Source organism: Pelobates fuscus, chromosome 13, assembly GCF_036172605.1.
Source record: "Pelobates fuscus isolate aPelFus1 chromosome 13, aPelFus1.pri, whole genome shotgun sequence".
NCBI lineage: Eukaryota > Metazoa > Chordata > Amphibia > Anura > Pelobatidae > Pelobates > Pelobates fuscus.
The window spans coordinates 76597191-76620310 of record NC_086329.1 but is presented as its reverse complement, the minus strand read 5'-3'; the positions used below and the strand labels follow the sequence as shown (position 1 = coordinate 76620310).

General features: G+C 44.1%; 1 protein-coding gene across 1 annotated transcript in view; it reads left to right on the top strand.

Moving 5' to 3' along the window:
- The first annotated feature begins 7028 nt into the window (after window positions 1-7028).
- The window catches only part of KATNBL1 (katanin regulatory subunit B1 like 1), a 49234-nt gene continuing 33142 nt past the window's right edge, over window positions 7029-23120 (top strand). Inside the window, exon 1 of the mRNA XM_063439056.1 lies at window positions 7029-7229. The gene's annotated coding sequence lies outside the window, so the exon portion shown is untranslated. The remainder of the gene's footprint in view (window positions 7230-23120) is intronic.

Here is a 23120-nt window from a genome sequence, read left to right as displayed (position 1 = left end):
CCCATTGCTGACTGGACCTTTGGGATAGACATCCCCCGGGCGCCATTTTGGGGCGCTGGCTGAGGAAGAGCCCCAGCAACACAATTATTATGGTACACAAACAATTTCACACCCTTGTGAATTATTTCTTCCTCAACCCAACCTTCTTGCTGAATAGCCTTTGCCACTCTGTACCATGCTTCAGCTGTTTTTAATAAATTGTAATTTGCAAGCTTGCCTTTCTTTTCCATCAACAATCTACGCCAACTTTCTGGTTGTAATCTACCACATGTCGGCACAGCTATTTTACAAACTTTTGCAATCTTTTCAACACCTTTAACCATCTCCTCACCCTCTCTGTCATCAACTAAATCACATGCTAACCAGCCCTTACTGGGCTTACCTAAATCCTGCCCCATGATCCTTTTTCCCCTACACCAGCGTCCCAGATATAGGGAAAGATAAGGAAAATTGAACCAGAACGTCTACAATGCTCGACTGCCACCTGAGAATCGTGGGTCTTTCTCAAGTGCGTCTTCCCAAAACGTAGACTAGTCACTGAATCCGCCTACCCGGGGTGGTAGACACGGATTGGAGCGAGGTGAGAAGTGTGTGACCAATCACTTCTCTATTAAGAGGAATGGGAGTGGATAGTATAATAGTACAGGAAGTGTAGAAAAGGTAAAGAGTAAGGGAAGAAAAATCCTTAGAGACAGATACAGGAGTTTGAATGACTCCACATTAAACAAACAAGACAACAATACAATTGAAATACAGTGCATGCATCACAGTTCAAATGAAATCAACAGTAATCCCTTTCCTTCTACATGTGCTTACTCCAAAGTCACCTTTCTCAACCTCGTAGTGTCCCCGCTCGGAGAATGACTTCCTCAAGTCTCACTACCAGCGGCCAAGGATAACAGCTAACACCGGTCCGAAATCCTTTCTAGCCTCCCTCGTTACAGCAGTCCACTTAAAGTGGCCACGCCACCCTCACTCCCGTAGTGCCCTTATAAAACCCACTCTATAAGTCTCACTACCACGTGATGCGGAAAACAAGCAATACCTGCCTGAATCCCCCCAGGAAACTGAGTCCCCTGCCACAAGGCTAAGTCTCCTATCACAGTTAAAATAATCAGTGGACCTTTCAACTCAACTAGAGCCGAAGGGTCCGGGTCAGGACGTCCCCAACTCAACTAGAGCTGGATGGTCCGGGTCAGGACGTCCCCAACTCAACTAGAGCTGGATGGTCCGAAAGCGCACAGTGAAGCTAGCTAGGCTATCAAAGTGACACAAAATTGGATCACAGGAAACTATGATTCTACACAGATCCCACAATTCCACAAACTTCTTTTTCCTTACAGCCACAGCCACGAGGCTCCTAAAAGAAGTAAACAGGCAAAGAGGACCCCCAGGAACACATCCACAGGTCAACCCCCCTTTTTCCCTACAGCCACAAACACGTGGCTCCTAAAAGGAGTAAAACAGGCAACAGGACCCCAGGCAAATCCCCCGGGTCCACCCCCCCTTTATCCCAAAAAGGGGAAAACAGACAAACACAGGACCCTCAAGCAAACTACCACGGGTCCACCCCCCCTTTATCCCAAAAAGGGGAAACAAATAAACATTCAGCCCGGGCAACCAAACTAGACACACCCAGGCAACAGATAGACTAAATGCAGGTAACAAATGGGTAATAAGACTCCGGGCAAGATATTACCTGTCTTTGATGTCCTCCCGGGAAGCAGTCACAGACACGTGGACGGGTCAATCAAAGGGGCCGGAACGTACCGGTGGCTCTGCAGAAGTCTCTACCGTGTAACTGGAGGTGATCAGTCTCCCTTTCCTTCCCCCTGGATTCCTCCGTCCACCCTTGTCTTCCTTAGGACGGCTCACCGGCCAGACATAGCCCGGAGTCCCTGTTCGGGCGCCAAAGTTGTTATGGTACTTTTTCAGTAAACCAAAATGTTTAAGTGTCTATCTGTTCCTGTCCAAATTAAAGAGAATTGAATTGCGTATATACGCTGAAGTAATTCAGTCTGACACACGGAGTTCAGGTTAAAATAACTTCGAGGAAATTTATTGGCAAGTGCAGAATCAGCGGGCGCGCAGGCCCTTTTAAGAGACATTTTCGTCATCATTGATTATCAAGATATCAGTGAATAAACATCATTAATTGGATTAATTGTTAAGTGTCTGGGTTAGTGTCCACCTATCAATATAATTAATTGGATCAAAAGCTAAGTGGTTAGTTCCGTGTCCACCCACCAAGAGGTGGTACTTTTCCGGACACGGGTGGGGGACAAGGGGTCTTGAGCGTCATTTTACTCGGTCGGTGATGTCAAATCTCGTGGTTAGGTGCAAGGTCTCTTATGAATAGAACATTTCATTACTACTGTGTTCTCATGGCCTTTAAATTATATTATGTTGCGAGTTAGGGGAAATTCAGCAGTTCCTGGGTTAGTCATATCCTTATGGAGAATACTGTCCTTGTCTATTGTATTAGATGTGCTGAGAAATACTGTCATGTAATGTAGTTTTAAAATGAACAAGTCAGGTTAGGAGGACAAAATGGAGGATTGTCACAGTATAAGGTTAAAATGGAGTTAGTGCAATAATTGAATACAAGTACAATAAGGTTTTTTAATAATTCTACATCACTGGCAGTTGATGTGTGGGCTGATGAGTTTGCCAATCGGAAGGTGATAGTTCACACCGACAACTTGAGTGTGGTGCATGTGATCAATCGCTCCACATCTGCGGTGGGGTTGGATCCCTCCTCCTATACTACACACTCCTTTCGTATTGGGGCAGCGACCTAGGCCAGCATGTTGGGTTTTCAGTCAGATGCGCTTAAGCACTTGGGCAGCTGGCAGTCAGGTCGCTTTCAGCTGTATGTTAGTCTCCTTGTTGTCCTTGTTGTTGTCTGTTTCCGCAGGCGTGGCTCCCTGATACTTCTGGATCCTGGGTCATTCCTATATATGTTGGGCAGCTAGGCGGGCCAAAGCCAGACCATATGGGCGTAATCTGGGGTTTCCATGTGAGTTAGTGCAGATTCGTTGGAGGGGTTTGTCTTGGTAACAGATGTATGCAGAGAGATGTATGCAGAGTGCGTTCAGCTTAATCGATGTCGGGGCCGGTCACATTAGTGCTCCATGCAGGTGGGAATGACATTGGTCGTAGGCAGACAAATGATTTGATTCATGAGATGAAGCAGGACATGGCACAGTGTTTCGCCCTCTTTCAGGAGCTGACACTCATATGGTCAGAAATAATTCTTCGCCCAGCTTGGTGGCTTTCGGGTAGGGGCCCTTAGAACGTTGCCGTCACAAAGTTAATATGACCATTACTAGATTTGTGCGACGGCTGGGAGGGTTGGTCATTCGGCACGTGGAGAAGGGGAGAATTCCAATGTCATGAGGAGGGACGGGGTCCTTTTGTCTCCCATTGGTTTGGATATATTCAACGTGGGTTTACAGTCGGGAGTTGAGGCTGCGCTGTCTGCGGGGAGGGGGGGAAGGGGGGGTGAAGGATCCCTGGACAGCGCAACTGGGAATAAAGGAGAAAGACATGGAGTCGAGTTGGTGAGATGACAGACCGCACGAGGGCTGATGGCAAGTCCCGGCTGTTGAGGCTCTTGGGAAAAAGAGGTGGAGAACTGTCTGTTGGGTTATTGGGAGGGCAACGGGGAGAAAGGAGTATGGGTCAGCAGTCAAGTTTCTCCCTGTACAACTTAGCAAGGGGGAGCATGACTGCTGCCCATGTATGGTGGGCTGGTCTAAATTGGATATTTTGTTGCAAAGAAAAGGGATTTGGGGAGAGAAGTGGGGAGGAGACGTACCAGTCAGCAGAGACAGTGGAGGGAATCTGGTTAAAATTCCCACCCACCCTCCCCCTGGTTATGGAAGTGTTGGTGTTGGTGTTTTTGTTGGTGTCTTGCTGTTCTGTCTTTTTTGTTTTGTCACAGCTTGGTGGGATCCCTGGACAGCGCAACTGGGAATGAAGGAGAAAGACACAGAGTCGAGTTGGGAAGACGACAGACCGCACAAGGGCTGATGGCAAGTGGCGGCTGTTGAGGCTCTTGGGAAAAAGAGGTGGAGAACTGTATGTTGGGTTAACCACCCAACAGCTGACAGGTTATGGTTATTTGAATTTAATTGTAGTTAATAAAGCTGTGGCTGTTGCCCTTATCCACAAGAAAAGTGTGTGGTGTCTTATTGGGAGGACAACGGGAGAAAGGAGTATGGGTCAGCAGTCATGTTTTTAGGTTGGAGTGACCCTTTAACAACTGCTTTTCCGGCAGAGACATTAATTCCTTATTCATGAGATGCCAGGAAGAATGTAGAGATGCTCTCTGAGAGCAGGATACAGCATGTGACCGGATACCAGTTTGGGTAGTGCAGGTTTAACCTGTCTTCTAAGCATGTCATCAGTAAAAGACTGACAGAATGACTCACCATGTTTATTAGGGGATGTAGACAAGTGTAATCAGTCTAAATTACATAATTTCACATGACTGTTACCTTGGTCAAAAGTATCTATGCAACTGATACAAGTCATGTAATCCAATTGATATCAAAGAATTAGTGCTATTAGTTATACTTATTCTACATCTCATTCACAGCAAGTAAAATGGAACATTCCAGGGTCCTTAACTACAGTGTGTTATAGCTGCAACTCTCTGTGAACGTCTTTTAGCCATTACCTCCAAATTTCCCCTGCTACCTTTTGTCTCAAATCCCCACGGTATCCTTTATTTTGTAAGCTCACGGGCTATCTATCTAATCACTTTGCATGAAAGAGCTTCAATGGCTAGATAGCAGCTTATGGGCAGGGCCCTCTCTACCTTTTGTATTTGTCTGTGTATATTGTACGTCCTCCACTAATTGTACAGCGCTGCGGAATCTGTTGGCGCTTTATAAATACCAGTAATAAATAAATAAAAAATAGTAATTATGGGACCAGGAGGGCCCACCCCAAATTTATGTAGTCAAACCGTTTTTGCAAAATGGCAGTGTTTTACCTTGAATGGTTAAATCGACAGGGCAACTGCACCCTGGCCACTTTATTGAGAGGAAGTTGCCAGGTGAATTTAGTGGTCCTTTAATATACAATTTAAAGAAAATAGAACATTACATGACAAAAAGTGGTTTCTACTTTAGTTTTTTTTAAATCCAGAAAAGTTAACTTCCTCTTCAAAGAGACACTATAGTCACCAGAACCACTACAGCTTAATGTAGTGGTTCTGGGTTATATAGCCTTTCTCTGCAGGCTCAGCAGAGTACACCATGGTGACGTCAGTGGTCTTACTTGTATCAATATCCAATATAGGAGACTGCACTCCATTCATCCAATTAATTGGATACATGTATGTCTTGAAAAAGTACTGCGGGATGAAGCACTTACACACAAATGCTCTAGACATCTCATAGATTGTATGCTTGTTTGAACAGGGCCTTTTTCACCTCTTATCTTTATGTTCCGTATGTTAACTACTTGTTAAATATTCCCATTTTATAAACTGTAAAGTTTTGCGGAATATGTTGGCTCTATATAAACAATAAAACAGGAAAGTGGGAACCACATCCAATAAGCGTACAAAATCGAAATACAACCTGGAAAATAGAAACCAGAGCTGAAATATTCTATACAAGAATAATAGTGAATCTAGAATAATAAAACATACATATCATAGCGTAACACAGTATAATAATAGTGGGAAATGAGGTGCTAGTAGCAAACTCACAAACAAAAGTCGAAATCAGGCCTCTCACCGCCCTTGGGTATATATAGTAATGTAGACTTGATAGTAGATTCTGGTAATATGAATGTCTTCAAAGGAATGGATAAAAAGAACCATACATAGTGAAGTATGTTAGAAAAATAAAAAAATCTATTTATTAGATTGCACTTACAAACAGATAGATGTTAACAGGCATATCTCCAGTGGAACAGAACCGCAGTGTGGTGGAACTGGAAACCGGAAAAATTCCAACTCTGGCCTCAGGCAAATAGAAATACATATAATATTCAAATAAATAAAACAAATAAAGAGTCCTATTTCCTGGCTCTATATAAATGCTGATAATAAGAAGTCATTCCTGCACAGGGGCTGTTTGTGATAGAGCGCACGTTTTAACCGGAGAGAACCTTGTTTACATGATTGCCTGCTTGTTTGTGCACTTATACTGGCAGAGAAGCTCCTTACCATTCTTCAATGCATGAGGAGGTGCAAATCCATTTAGGAAAGCACTGATTCAATGCTTTTCTATGGGGAAGGCCTAATACGCGTGCAGAACTTGCTGCGCATGCGCATAAAGTTCCCTCCATCGACTGTCGGCGGAAGGATCTCGGCTCAGGTAAGTGTAAAGAGGGTTTTCAACCCTTTGTTTGCCGTCAAGGTTGGGTGCAAAGTGACACTATAGTGGTAGGGATACAATGAAGTGGTCTGGTTGCCACATGTCCCCCGTTTTAAACCTGAAGCTGAAACCATTGTCATTCCTGCAGGAACGACAATGCTGTCATTGTTTGGTTAACCTGCTTCTAGTGGCTGTCAGTACGACCGACACTAGAGGAATTTCTGTAAAATAACAGAGTAAAATTCTGCTCTGCACTAAAGTGGTCTGTGTCCCTTCCAGTAAAATAACTCCTTTAACCCTGGCAGCGCTCGGCCCAGTCATCTAAACAATATCGCGTTAGGAATACACATTTGCATTCCTAACACTATAGCGCTCATTTAAAACAACTGAGATTAGAGAAGGGCAGGGTTTGTAAAATTATTTTTAGATTTTTTTTCCCCGATTTATTTTATTTATATTATTATTATTATAACCAGCACAATGCTACATTTAAGAACCCTTGGTTCTTAAGGGGTTAAGGAACGCTTTCTGAACAGCGCCACCTATTGAACGTGTAATCCCAGCGCATTTACTGCGTCACCACGTGCTCCCTCTACTGACGCCCATCACGTCATTTTAACTACGTCATTTCTGCAACGCTATGGGGCGTGGCCAGACTTAACCCCGCCCGGATCCCTTGTTCTACCCGTCAGCCAATCGCCGCGCAGTTCGAAGCCGGGGTGTGACTGACAGCATTTCTGTTTTTTGTTTTTTTTTATCCCAGCATGCCCCGCGGGGCGGTTTGAATGGCGGCTACGCTGTGAGGGGAGTGAGAGTATCGCTGTACTGAGGGTCTGAGCGGAGCCGGTGGCTGGATTAGTGTGCTGTACCCCGCGGCGGGGCCATGAGCCGGTAAGGAGCCTGGCTGGGGGTTCATAGCCCGCTGCCCGGCCTGTGTAAAGCGCTCTGTAGAGTTGGGCTGGGTAGGCCGAGTGGGAGCTGCCCATTGCAGAGCATTGTGTTTACATCCTGTATACAGGAACCTCATATATTGCTCTGTCTGTATACAGGAACCTCATATATTGCTCTATTCACTGCTCTGTCTGTATACAATATATACTGAGCCGGTACCAGCCATGCACATTCTCATAGTCCCTGTATTCACTGCTCTATGGCCTGCTCTGTCTATATACAATATATACTGAGTACCAGCCCTGCACATCCTCATAGACAATGTATTCACTGCTCTGTCTATATACAATATATACTGAGTGAGTACCAGCCCTGCACATCCTCATAGACAATGTATTCACTGATCTGTCTGTATACATTATATACTGAGTACCAGCCCTGCACATCCTCATAGACAATGTATTCACTGCTCTGTCTGTATACATTATATACTGAGTACCAGCCCTGCACATCCTCATAGACCATGTATTCACTGCTCTGTCTGTATACATTATATACTGAGTACCAGCCCTGCACATCCTCATAGACAATGTATTCACTGATCTGTCTGTATACATTATATACTGAGTACCAGCCCTGCACATCCTCATAGACAATGTATTCACAGCTCTGTCTGTATACATTATATACTGAGTACCAGCCCTGCACATCCTCATAGACAATGTATTCACTGCTCTGTCTGTATACATTATATACTGAGTACCAGCCCTGCACATCCTCATAGACAATGTATTCACTGATCTGTCTGTATACATTATATACTGAGTACCAGCCCTGCACATCCTCATAGACAATGTATTCACAGCTCTGTCTGTATACATTATATACTGAGTACCAGCCCTGCACATCCTCATAGACAATGTATTCACTGCTCTGTCTGTATACATTATATACTGAGTACCAGCCCTGCACATCCTCATAGACAATGTATTCACAGCTCTGTCTGTATACATTATATACTGAGTACCAGCCCTGCACATCCTCATAGACAATGTATTCACTGCTCTGTCTGTATACATTATATACTGAGTACCGGTCCTGCACATCCTCATAGACAATGTATTCACTGCTCTGTCTGTATACGTTTTATACTCAGCAGGTACCTGGCAGCAGCCCTGCACATCCTTCTAGTCACTGCTTTATTAACTTGTCTATCTGTATATATGGTTTGCTGAGCCAGTACTAGGAGCTGCAATAGGTAACAGCCCTTTATATCCTCATATTCACTGCTCTGTGTACTTCTCTGTCTGTACATTGTATACAGAGCCAGTACTAGATGCTGCTTTAAAATTGTTTTTGCTTTGATAATTTCTTTTTTTTTTTTTTCTTTTCTTTTTTTTCTGTAAAGGTCTTTTAAGGAATGTATGTAATTAATGACATGGGGGTTTATACACTAAAGGATTCTTTGTCAGTAATTCTAAGTAAATTTCACTTTTAAGCTGACTTTAAGAATTGTTTTCTAGTTTCTATTAAAATTAATAACTTTATCTCAATAGTTTATTCTTAACTGAATAACTATCAATGTTACACAGTCGCTGAAAAAAGAAAAAACAAGAAATATATGTGTGTGTGTTTGCAGCCTGACTAATTTAACTTCAATTTTAAAGCAGAATTGTCACTTCCAGTGAAGTCTGAATAGCAGACACAAAGAATTACCAATGCTGTCAGTATTTTCTGAAATGCAGTTCTATTCCTGGAACTGTCAGTATCTGTATTTGCAAGGAGATTGTAACATGCATGTGTTGATCTGATCTTTATAGCCTATTAGGACAGTTGTTCTTCATCTTGGGACAGTTTTGTTTTGTACCTGTCAGCTGGTCTTTCCTCACTAAGAGTTTATAGAGTTACTCCAAGCATCCTGATCAAGGTGCCTGAAGTTTGTATGCACAGCATTTTGCTGAAACGCAACAATGCTGATCTGGAGATTAACTTCTCTGATGCCAGAGGAAGTGCCAGTGTGGCTAATGTAAATTCTGCACAGGAAGGTGTTAAATGAGGACCAGGTTACTGCTGAACAAATGCGGCCAGGAGAAATATTGGGCCAACGGTCTGGTGGAATGAGCTTGCGGACCTGATGGAACTGAAACACCAGTAGATTCGTAAACTTGAGTAATCACTGAGATTATCCACCGGCCAATAGAAGAAGTAGTGGCTGCTTGACCCATCTTGTATCTTGAATGAATTATGAAAAGGCTAAATGTTTTTAGTTTGCCAGACAATGCCATTTCTCTTCTTAGATGATAGACCAGACAAGATGATGTCTTGGTTAATATGGAAGGAGGACACCACGTTAGGAAGAAAGGCTGGAATTGTACAAAGTATGACTCAATCTTCTTGTAGGAAAGGGGGATTCACATGAAAGAGCCCTAATCTCTGAGATACTGCTTCCTGACGTAGGTGCCACCAGTAGGACAATTTTGACAGTCAAAGTTAAGAGGAATCTCCTATAAAGGTTCGAATGGAGTTCTAGACAATGCCTGTAACACGTGTCAAGTCCCATGGAGGAGAGCAAGACTTCATTGGAGGGTGGAGTTTTAAGACAACTTGAAAAGAATCTGCCAATATCTGAATCAAATGCCAGCTTCTGATCTAAAAAAGCAGAGAGAGATGAAATCTGCCTTTTCAAGGAACTGAGGCTTAGACAACTTTTTTTTTTTTTAATAAATTATTTATTTTTGAGGTGCGTTGAAATTCACTTTGGTAACATGTGACAGGGTTATAGTATACATAGGTAAAGCATAGGCAAGATATATTTGTCGTATGTAACGCACCATTTTTGGTAGTATATAACATGGTTAAACATTGGACAGAGCAGAGGTTTTACAAGACATGTGTATAGTTTGCAGACCTGAGCTGTCCTAGGTGTGTCAATGTATACATGTCTCTCTAGTGGCATGTTAGGTTCCTGGGGTGGTTAGTTGTCGGTCGACATGTCTTTGTGGTGTGGCCGTGAGTCCCTAGAGTTTATAGGCGAGATGTCCAGGTGCCTCAAGTTGTGTGTCTGAGTGTGTTTCATGGGTGACAGTTGTGCCAAGGCTTGTTCCGAGGCCGCTTTGTGAGTAGGCTCCTGACATCTGGGGTGGGTGCCCCTAACCAAGGGGGCTGCTGGGGGGGAGGGAGGGGGTGTTGGGCTGGAGGACGCCATCTGGTTGCGGTGCAAGTGTGAGTAGCTGCGCTAGCTTGTCGTGTTGTTGGTGTCATGTCTGTCACTGAGCGCTGTGGAGAAGGTGAGTGTGTTATACAACTGTTAACATAAACTTTAAGAGCGACAAAGCATAACCAAATCATATAAGAAGAAAAACGAGATAGAAAAATGCAAATATCTTTTGCCCGTTTAGCCTGAAAAAGGTAAATTTAGTTAAATGCGGAGAAAGTCCCACAGGTTAGCGAGTTCTTAGTGAGTTCGCCAGTTCCTGTCGACTCTCTCTCTCATTGCTCCATCTTTAGGGCTGTAGTGTGTCTGTCCCTAGCGACACGGGGCCGCATTCTGCAGTCTGGATTCCCTTGGTTTGAAGGGGACCACCGCAGCTGGGTCCCAAAGATCTGTTGTAGTTCCAGTTGTCTCAGTGTTTCGAGTAGATCCCCAGGTTACGTAGGAATGTTGGTGCCTCATTCATTGTCGTGAGTGTATGAGTAGTCCCATCTTGGTTGAGTATGATTGTACAGTTTGCTCCCCACCTGTAGGCCAGATTTGCTGCTCGGAGTTGTGCAGTGACTGTGCTAAAAGTTTTGCGTTGCAGAAGTGTTGCCTTTGTGAGGTCCTGGTAGAAGAATGTGAGAGATGTGTTTTCAAACATTAGTGGCGTTTTTCCTCTTAGGGCCGACATGATTTGTCTCTTATCTTGTATTGTAAGGCACCTGAGGATCACCTCCCCGGGCTGAGTAGGTTGGAGCGGGGTGACGCTGGCGAGATGGTAGACTCCATGTATGGTGATTCTTTTTGCCGCTGTGTGAGGCAGGATTGTAAGTAAGAGTCTGCGGACATAGTGTGGGAGTTCCTCTGCCATGATTGTAGCTGGGATACCCCTGATTTTAATATGGGTGCGCCTTTGGCGGTCTTCCATCGCTGCTAATTTATGTGTGAGGGTTTGCTGAGTGGTTTGCATTTGGGTGATTCATCAATTTTAGCTAGTTGGCTCGGTACTGCCATCACGTCTTCCTCTGTGGCTCTCACCCTTTCTGTGACCGCGTGTACCTCAGTTTTTAAGAGGGCAGAATCAGCGGCCAGCAGTTTGTGGATGTCTGCTAATAATATTTTTAGGTCTCGTTTGGTTGTCGGGGCAGAGTCATCAGAGGGGTCTTGCACCGAGGTTAGTGGGTTCTCCTCACCTTGGTGGTGTTCCCCGATCGGGTGTCGCCCCTCGCGGTACTTCCGCGGACGCGGGTCTGTGAGGAGTAGGCCTCTGGAGCAGCTCTCCAATGTCCCTGGTCTCCGTTGCGGCTTGGGGTTTTTGTGATAGTCTGCCCATTGCCTGCGTGTGTGCCGTCGGGGTAGAGGTATGTACACTTTCGGCTCCTCTAGCCGTTATGCTTTCTAGCAGCTCCCCCAGGTCCAGGATCGATGGCGCGTGGTAGGCCCGAGACCTGTGTTTCCTTTGGGGTAGTCTCTGGGCGGTGAAGAAAGGCATCAATCAGTGCCGGCTGGCTTACTGGAGCAGGTGGTGAGGGTTTCGGGTTCAGATCGGGCTCGGGTTGGCCGATATTTGTGTGATTGAACAGGTATGAGTTGGAGCTGGCAGAAATGGCGTCCTGTTCGTTTGCTCGTAGGCTCTGCCCCCCCAGGCTTAGACAACTTTTGAATCCATCTAGACTTAAAGAATAGTACTGGGGGATTGAGGAGGGATCTCATGGACAACTCACTAGTTACTGAAAATGCCTTATTTGCGGTAATAGGCTGAAGGAGTCAACGTAATTTCTTGCCTTGAGTAAGGGGTGAATTACTAATGCAGAGATGCCTTTCTTTGAGAAGCGTTGCCTTTCAATTTCCATATCATCAGTTTCATTGAATGTGGTGCAGTACACCGGGCCCTGGTGTAGTAGATGATAATGGCATGACAGATTCAGAGGGAAGTTTTGCTTTAGAAAGGGAAACTGGATAAGAGCTTGAAATACTGCTTGTCAATCCAAGACATTTGTGGATTAATGAAATAGCTTGTTTTCATAGACTTTGGATGTGTTGAGAGCCCACGTGTGCTCCCCAACCGTTGACAGGCATCTGTTGTCAGTGACCCAATGAATGTTGCTCAGAGGGAATCCTCAATACAACTCTAGTTGATATAAATATTACTTAATTCAGTTCTTTGCTTGTGTACTGGGAAAGAAACTCTTTGATAAATATTTATATGCCATTGGCCCACCTTGTAAGACCTATTGTTGAGGACAAACATCCTAGAAGGCTCATGAATTCCCTTGCTGGAACTGATCTGTGAGAAAGTTTTTATGTTCGACTGTATCCTTTGTCTTCTGTCTGCGGATAGGGATACTTGTGGCTTGCTTGTCGGATCTTGCTCCCAAGTACACTATTATCTGTGATGGGGAAAGCTGGCTCTTGAAGTTGATAATCCAACCAAACGTCTGGAGGAGAAGATGAAATCAATCTTGAATTTTTTTTAAACACAGCTTTATGTTTAGCTTGTGTAGAGCCAGTATTGGTCTCCATTTTTCGGATGCTTTTGGTGTCAGAAAAGGCCTTGAGTAATATTCCAGTCCTCTTTCTTCTTGAGGAACCAGACAAATAACACCACCTGCTGAAAGGGAAGTTATGAAAGAATTAAAGAGCTTCTGCTTTCTCTGGTTCTGGTGGTATCTTTGACAAAAATCAAGGTTGAGGTGTGGACAATTCCATGAAATAACCTCTCTTTAGTACCCAATTGTCTTAAATTGATTGAGCCCAGACATTGAAGAAGTTTAGAAGTCTTGCTCCCACTCCATCGACTGGACTGGCTTCCCATCAGCATTGTTTTGATTGGTACTATTACCTCACCATCTAGTATTTCTTGAGGAAGAGATACCTCCCTTCCATCATGTTGGAGAACTCTTTAATGCGCTTGTAACGTCTGTACGCCTAATCAATAAAGGAATGTGTCCCTTTGGAAAGGATCTTTTTGTTTGTCTTGCAAAAGAAAAGCTTTGCCCTACAGCTCTTTTGATACATTCCTCCAAATGCTTGCCGAAAAGCATATCTCCTTGGAAGGGCAGGGTGCTATTTTTAGAGGACGAATCTACCACCCAATTCCGTAACCAAAAAGCGCATCTTGATACTATAGAAAGAACCATTCTCCTTGAGCTGGACTTAACCAGATCTATAGAAGCATCAAATGAGAAATCAACAGCCAGCTTAAATTTGTTCAAATATTCTAGAAGTCTGGACCTGCTGACCCCACTCGAAATGTCGTTGAGATCGTCCAGCCATTCTTCTAAGGCTCTGGATACTGATGTCATCGCCACAGCTGGATGTAGCCCAGAGGCAATATAAACTTTCGATAGTTTTGGAGTGCATTGTTTTTCCATAGTATCTTATAATCATCCCACATTATCTACAGGTACCATAAACTTTTTTGCCATACGAACAATAGCTGCATCCACTTTGGGAGCCAGATCCCATGGGGCACTGTCGTTGGACTTAAAAGAATAAGGCTTAGAAAGCCGACCCTGAATAGAGACCCTATTTTCGGTCTTCTTCCATTCCTCTTTAATCAGGTCTTCAGTGGCTTCATGCTGAGGGAAAGTAGGATTATGCTTTCTCAGGTCTGCAAAGTGTTTACTTGAGCCCAGTTGTTACTCCATCTTATCCCTGAGATCCAAGGTGTCAGAAACCGCCTTAATTAAAGCTTCAATCTTTCTATTATCCATGAAGACAAATGAAAATTCATCTTCAAGGACCTGAGGCATCTCTTCATCTAAACTGAAGTCAAAATTCCATTCAGGATATGCATCTTTTCTTGGCTATTTCTACCTATTCAAGACCTCTGAACCTGGTGAATGTAGGAGAGTAGATCTATACATGAGGCTCTGTGGGACCAGCTGCTGCTTTACGACATACCAAGTCACGGGCTTTACACAAGTGGGTCTTGTCCTTCTTTTTATATGAGTAGAACTAAAAATCCAGCTAAAAATCAGACTGGAGAAATGCACTTTATTTTTATTTTTTTTATATATGTATTTTAGTAATACATTAAATTAAGTGACTTACTACGAACCTCGTGATTGCGACCTAATTTTTGAACAGTGACCGGGGGTGTCTATCTTGAAATGGGCAGCTAGAAAATAAGCGCCCATTTCCAGTACGAAATAAACACATTCAAATATATTCAAAAACAGAGATTTAGGCGCTCACTAGAATAACAAAATAAGAGGCAGCAGTGAATCAGCAGGGCTTCCCAATACCTGCTTGTGGTGACCCAAAGTAGAAAATAAACAAAATGGTGGACCGTGCCAAAGGATACGCAAAGAGGATATAATATGTTTTATACGTACATACAAGTAATCCTGACAATGTAGCGGATTGTATGACCCTCAAAAGAGATAAAAACAGAACAAAATAATAGTGTAATAAATTTAGCACACATATATATGTAAAATCAGATAGACTAACTCAGTTTGCAGAGCTACTAAGAGCTCTGCTGTGTAGCGCCTGGATGGTTTAATCCCTGTCTTAGGATATGTGGGTAAAGGCTGTGTTGGATATCAAATTCTCAGCAGCTGTATATGTGGAAAAACAGAATAAAAATCCAATAGTACAGTTTGTCAAGTATAATTGGTAATAAGAAAAAGCAGGTATCCTACTTACGATTTCCAGAGCAATAACTTGCTCTGGTGTTGATGGCTTGTGGTGGTATAATCCCCACCAAAGGATAAGCAGGAATCCAGTTGCACCAAAAAAAAGGGGCTTTAGAAAAAAGGTAGTAATTTTATATTAACCCCATCAACACCAGAGCAAAGGAGGAAGGAACACACGCGCCAGTATCTGCATGCGTTCCACTGCATCACAACGTACATGGAAGGCCTAACATCCTGAAAGACATTGGAACACACGTGTGAATATCGGCATGCTTTCCAACACCAGAGGTGAACAGTGAAATGAAATTAAGGAAGAGGAGGCCCCCAGCTGCCCTCTTAAGGCGCAATAGTTTGTACCAGGGAGCAAAATCCAAATCCTCTAATCCAACAAAACCATTGTTCTTCCATTTCCTCATCCAGAATAGCTATCACAAATGGGAAAGCTGGGATACCCCAGGACTTCAATCAAGTAGGTGTACCCTGAACAGGAATTATCACCTGGTCCTATTAGACCTGAGTAAGCCACAAAAGAAAGAGGTGCAATACATCCTATGTCCAAGGGACATGGACAGGAAAATAGACTGAGGGGACAGCGGAGGGAGTCTTTTTTGTTTAAACAGGATATGTTTCTGTTAAATTGAGAAGTTGGGAGTAGCTATAGCCATCTGTAGTGCTGGCATGGATATATCCAGGTAAGACGTTAAAAAAGAAATCTTACTTCTTGAAATTACTTTTGCAAGAAAACCTAGCAGCACTACCCAGACCAGGAAGGGAACAGCCATTCAGGATGGGTGTAGTAGCTTTACTGCAAATGCTACCCATATTGCATGAATCCTATTCCTTGCTCTAACGTTTGTCAGAACATAGGCTTCTGTGCTCATCAGCTTTCTCCTTAACCCCTTAAGGACCAAACTTCTGGAATAAAAGGGAATCATGACATGTCACACATGTCATGTGTCCTTAAGGGGTTAAAGGTACACTAACATTGGGAATGCAAACCTGTATTATGAACGCTGTAGGGTTCTCCTACCTATTGTGGTGTCCTGCTCCCTGCTGTGAGTTTGAATACTGAGTTTTAAGAAAATGATCGCCCTCGGCGATCTCCATAAAGGTGCTCCAACTCTTTGGCTGAACTAGTCAGTGTAGATGATCTTGGATAATTCAGTGTTTCCACCTTAGGAAAAACATTGGGAGGCTAGTGTGCATGCGCCACAAAACCCTGCGCCAATCAAATGGTCTAAAGCCATCTGATTGAAATAACAGAGTTTAACTCTGTTTGGGTGGATGCACCTCTAGTGGTTGTCCGTATGATGGTCACTAGAGGCATGTAAGCCCTGTAATGGAAAGATAGCAATGACCGCAATGTTTTCAGCTGCTGAGTTAAAACCTCATGGACATGGCAACCCAGTCCTTTTTAAAATGGTTTAACATATTGTTTTCCCTCACCGAGACTCTGGGCTTAGGCCTGCTCCACCACCCCGCATTTTTTATTTTTGGAGGCATGGCTTCCTCAGAAGACAGCCATTAAAGCGGTGTTTAACCCCGCAGTGTAAATATTTCCATTTATTTCTTTTTTTTTTTTTCAAATGTTTTTTTTTCCGAGACAGGTCAACATAATACAATACATGCATGACAGTGTTGTGTCAGATACAAACGTAGATATCCCCATGTACAGCAACAGCATATCCCCTCCCACCTCCACTACATCCAATTGACCCCTTAGTCACCCCCAAATGCCCCTAAGCCCCCCATATTACCTCTTTTTTAATCTTTATTTTCTGCCCCGATCTTTATTCAGGGCGCCACCATCTTTGTGTGGGTAGAAGAAGTCATCTGCCCACACTATAGAGCACTGAGATTCCCGCACATGCCCAGTTAAACACCTGGGCATGCGAACGGGAATTTCATCTATTCATTCATCAGACAGACGAATGAATGAATAGGAAAATCAGACGAACAAACAAACACTGAATATCAGTGTTCGTTTGTTCGTTCGGTTTATTACAAGGAGGGAGCTACCGGCACGCAGCTCCCTCCTTGTAATATGTAAAAATAGAAGCGGTCAATATGACCCCCATAATAGCATAAGGGAGATTAAAATCTCCCGAATGCCCCTACTCGCTATACCGCGAGTAAGGGCATGTCCTCTAAACAGTGAGCAGCCTGTGGGGGCCCTAAATGACAATAAGGGGGGGAGGACCTATTGTCCTCCCCCCGGCCCCCACCCCTGAGCGGCGGGTGGAGGCCATAAATTACAATGGGGGGACGGGGACCTACTGTCCTCCCCCACCCCCGGCCCCCACCCTTGAGCGGCGGGTGGGGGCCATAATGATGGGGGCGGGGAGACCTACTGTCCCCCCACCCCCAGGCGGCGGCTGGGGGCCATAATGATAATGAGGGGGGGGACCTACTGTCTCCCCCCCCCCCCCCCCGGCTCCCACCCCTGGGCGGCGGGTGGGGGCCATAATGATAATGAGGGGGGGGACCTACTCTCCTTCCCCCCCACCCCTGGGCGGCGGGTGGGGGCCCTAAGTCAAATACCCCCCCCGTCAAAGGTGACTAGGGGGCCCCTAGTCACCCACCCCCACACCCAAATAAAAAAGCCCCTACCTACCCCCCTCACCCTAAAAAATAGTGAGGGGGGAATAAAATTACTACCCTGTAAAGTAAAATTAAATTTACCATTCAACGTCTTCTTTTTTTCTAAAATCTTAATTTATCAGCCCCAAAAAAGGCCAAATAAAAATCCATTATACCCGTCGAACTTAAAATAAAATAAACCTGACGAAAAAGAAAAAACCCGAGCGCAAAAAAAAATAATCCATCTTCACCCATGGAGGGCTTCGCGCAGACTGAGCTCCGCAGGGCGGGGGAAGGCTTAGCCCCGCCCTGCAATTAGGCTAAGAACACTCTGGTGGGTTTAAGCCAATCAGAGTGCTCTTTGTCATTTTACACAGCGTGGGAAAATTCCAAAGAACTTTCCCACGTTGTGTAAAATGACACAGAGCACTGTGATTGGATGGATTTCAAGCAATCTAATCACAGTGCTCTGTGTCATTTTACACAGCTTGGGAAAATTCCAAACAACTGTGTAAAAAGGACAGTAGGTGTCGTCCCCGTCCCCCCCCCTCAATATCATTAAGGCCCCCAGCCGCCGCCCAGAGGTAGGGGCCGGAGAGGGGGAGGACAGTAGGTCCCCCCCCCCCATTATCTTTATGGCCCCCACCTGCCGCTCAGGGGTGGGGGCCAGGGGGGGAGGACAGTAGGTGTCCGTCCGTCCCCCCCTTCATTATCATTATCCCATGGTTCCCAGATCTTCTAAAAAGCTTTTTGGGTGCCCCGTATCCTAGCCGTTGGGTTGTCCATCAAGTGGACCTCTTTTATCCTATTTAGCACCCCTGCGATGGATGGTGTGCCTGGTTGAAGCCACTCTGAGGCTACTGCTCTCCTAGCCGCTAATGTTATTTTGTGGATGAGATTTTGCTCATGCCTAGTCCATCCATCGATGGATCTGCTTAACCCCTTAAGGACACATGACCTGTCTGACATGTCATGATTCCCTTTTATTCCAGAAGTTTGGTCCTTAAGGGGTTAATAAGAATACGTGTGCTAATTGTGCGTAATCTTTAAGTTGTATGTATCTAAAGAAGTCTGAGGGGGTTGAGTCTGAAGTCTGAGGGGGCTAGGTGGCCCCGCTGTCGTAATGTATCAAAGGGGATGACCTCTGTTCCCGGGTATAGTTGGCAGATGCGTTGTAACCCTATTCGTTCTAAGTTTTTGAAGTCTCTTGCTGTCATTCCGGGGGTGAAGGCCTTATTGCGTAGGTATGGCATTAGGGGAGACGGGTCAGATGCTAAGTGAAATTTTTGTTTAAGGGAGTCCCACATCCTCAAGGAGTTGATTATAGTCGGTCATGTGACCCTTACCACTGGTCTGGGTTCTTTAGGAACCCACATGAGGAGCTGTGGGAGGTCAGTGCCCGTCATGAGAGATTCTACGTCTGCCCAGTTTCGGTCCCTGGGGGGTGGGGAGTGTCACATCGCCAGTTGAGTTGCTGTGTAATAGTAATATATATTTGGCTGGCCCAGTCCCCCTCTCGTCTTTGGCCTATATAAAATGTCTGGAGATTCTGTGCTTTTTGTTCTGCCATATGAAGGACCCTATCGCCCTCTGCAGGGGTTGTAATGACAATTTGGGGACGTGGATGGGCAGCCCCTGAAACAAACAGAACTCTAGGCAAAATGTTCATTTTAACAGCGTGTATTCTTCCCATCCACGAAATTGGCCTGTCCACCCACGTCTCCGTCTCTCGTTTCAGCTGTTTTAGCAATGGTGTGTAATTTAGGTCTTATAGTTTTTCTGGTTTTGCTGTCAGGCGAATGCCTAAATATTTGAGTGCCTGTTGTTCTATTCGTATTTGGTGGGTGTCGTGTATTAGGGTTGTTGCTGTCGCTGGTACTCCTATTGGGTGGGCGCTAGACTCTACCATGTTTGCTTTGTACCCTGAAATGGTCCAAAAGGCCCACAACACCCCTTGTAAGGCCCCCATTGAGTTCACCGGGTCAGTGAGCGCTAAGAGCATATCATCCGCATAGGCTGAGACCAGAAATTCTGATCACTGGCATATTTCATAAATACCTGTTAAAGGGATAGTGACAAAAAAATGAATCCTTGCAAAACCTTTAGGTAGTTAGGCATCCAAGAGCAATTCATTTTAAAGGGGAAGAAGTACAAAGCTACATTAGAGATGTTGTAAAGAGTTGTTTACCGGAGCAAAGTGGTTATGCTGGCTATACAGGTATGACTCCTAGAAAAGACCTCTTTCATTGTCTGGGATCTGGTGTAATAAACAAGTGTCATAGCTGGTCTATTATTTGTCTATTATACACAGATTGCACATAAAATCCATTGCAATGTTTTTACTAAACTAGGAATTCCAGATAAATAACTACAGGTAATTACCAATTTTAAGGTGGAACTATTACATGTGCGGTTTTACACAACTATGTAGGTAACAAAAAATAGCTATTCATATTTTTAATTTCTTTTTAAACCCATCGCCTATTTCTATTTTTATCCCTTGTATTCTGTATCAGGGCGTCATGTAAATTGGATTTACCCTCTTTAGTTCCATACATACAGTTCATGCGGGGGAGGGAGGACCTCTATGCTTCTTTACTGGATGATTATTTGCTTGCCTAAAATAAATACTTTTTATAATTTCTGCACAGGTCCATGTCAGATTTCCCTATTTAAAGGCTTGATTGCTTGCTCATTGTTTTCATAATTGGGAAGGGAATTTTATTTAGAGGGACACAATAGATAGACATAGACGAAAAACTTGCATTCTAATCTAGGAGTTCTGATTTGATACCATAAACACCTGTTTATCAGAGCTATGGGATATGTAGTTAATCAACAAACTGCATTTGTGCTTATGAAATGGGGTTCATGAAATTGCTTTATAACGTGATAGCAACCCTACCTTAGCCTTGGCTGCTGTCCCACTTCTAATTTATATAAAAGGAACACTTCAAGTAGCATAACCACTACAGTGAGATTTGTAGTGATTTTGTTCAAGAGTAGCACACATCAGGTTTACCTACCTCCTTCGGTCTTTGTACCTGTTGTGGGCGACATACACATTGGCTTTTCGAACAAGGTTGATGGAACTCGCTACCTGGGGCTTGCGCTGTGTCGCAAGTACTCACCTTGTGTGCTCCTCCTATGAGATGCAGATCACGCAAACTGCAAGACATCAGATATTTGTTTCTCCAGCCTGCTCCCTCAAAGCCAAGGCTGCCAGTCAAGGCTTACCCTTCCTCTGAGGATAGTGACACAGGAATGGCGTAAACACGGGTGACCGCAACACCTGCTGGAGACAGCTCTTCTGCAGAGGGTACAACCTGTCTATGAAAAAATACATAAAAAGACCTGCTTCAAGACGTTAAAATAAAAATAAAAAACAAGCTTACTCCATTCTATCACAAGTAGAGTAAAAACCTCTGAGGAGCATATAACACATACACTGGAGCATGACTAATACCACAGAGATGAAGTGGCTGCAGGCGGCCCAGATGGCTTTGTCACAAGGTGGAGATGTTAGATTATCTGAGTAAAGCGAGGAATTTCAAAGTCCATAGTGTAGCACACTGTCGGCTAAATAACTGCCTCCCTTCTAAGGCGACTTCTTCATCTTGTGTTTTTGATGTTAAAAAATGCACCCCCTTTGTCCCTAGAACCTAGATGGTTAACAAAGTCTGCTAGGGGAACCAATTTGTTTCTTCTCTCTACTGAGCCATGTTTAACCTGTTTGACATCTCAAGGCTTCTTCGATCATAACAGGCCTTAGCTCCACTTCCTTAAAGGGACACTATAGTCACCTACAGCTTATTGTATTTTTTTCTGGTGAGTATAATCATTCCCTTCAGGCATTTTGCTGTAAACACAGAGAAAATGCAGTGTTTACGTTACAGCCTAGGGATACCTCCACTGGCCACTCAGATGGCTGCTAGAGGTTCTTTCTGGGGCAATGCTGCAGAGTGTGAAGTACTGCCATTCAGTGTCTCCTCCCTCTGCATGGAGACACTGAACTTTCCTCACAGAATGCATTGATTCAATGTATCTCTATTAGGCGGTGCTGATTATCCAGGGCTGTGTTTGACTTGTGCTGGCTCTGTCCCTGATCTGCCTCCTTGACAGTCTCGGCCAATCCTACGGGGAATCATTGTGATTGGTTCAGACCCACCACGTCTAATGTCAGTCAAGCAGGGGCAGAAGCCGCAGCTGCAAACGTGAATAAAAGTAAGATTTGTACTGTATTTAGGGAGACCACTTCAGCTCACTGCAGCTGTCTTGGTGCAGTGTTCCGTTTGCAATTCGTGCTGCAATGCTAAACAATGCAGTGTTATAGAAACATTGCAGCATTGTCTGCCTCCAGTGGCTGTCTACCAGACAGCCACTGGAGGGCTTACTGGATAAGAACGGACCTTTGGTCCGGTATCTGACGCTGGACGTCCTCACGTTTTGCATGAGGACATCCAGCGTTTTAATTTTTTTTTCCCCCATAGGAAGCATCAATGCTTTCCTATGTCGAGGTCTAATGCGTGACCTCTTCGTGGGTCGTCGTAGAGGGCAAAGCATTGACATGGAGCAAGGGACATCAGCGCTAGAATAAGGTATGTAAAGGGTTTTTAACCTATTTTTAACCCAGAGAGGGAGAGGGTCGCGAGGGTTACGGGAGGTAGAGGGAGCTATGGTGCCAGGAATACAGCTTTGTGTAGTGGTTGTGGTGCTTAGTGTCCCTTGCCTAACTTAAACTGAGCTTGTACTCTATAGGGTTACTATTATTGATCCATCAATCTTGAAAGAAATGAACAGCAAGGATGCTTTGTGGGTATAACCTAGACAAAAACCATGGGGGACCTGTGCAATTTACACAGGTAATTACCATCAAAGTTTTCCATGTGTAAACAATTTAGTAGGGTTATTTCCTGTTTTAATTTCTATTTGTCTGTGGTTTAATTCTATTAAATTTGCTTTTAAATGGCATGCTTTTAAAATACGGAGTTGATGTCGGGTGGAGTGCAGCCTCCATTTTATATGGTTATGGGAGGTAGTCCAGGAATGTGGATTATCTTCAAAGGGTACTTTGTTTACATAATGCATAAGAAATATTGCTTGGCCTCTGATGTTTGTCAGTAAAGGTTGTTATGGAAATATGATACAGTAAAGTGTATGTATGTAAGCAAGACAACGGGGAGCTTATGTATTGTTGAGAATTACCAAAAACTGTTCACTTTTCTATTAATGAATGCATGGTATGTTTGGGCTGCTGCCTGTCGAGTGGGCAGCTTTACAGAAAAGCATATAAATCAGAATATAGGATATCTGTAACTACTTCATTTCATGGCAGATGTATACTTGGGAAAACAAACACTAAAAACACAATACATTATATTGTGGATGTGCGTTACTGGGTAACTTGTATACATTATGTTTAGGTGCAAGAGACAATCTACAGAGAATAAGTATTGAGGATTCAGACAAGCA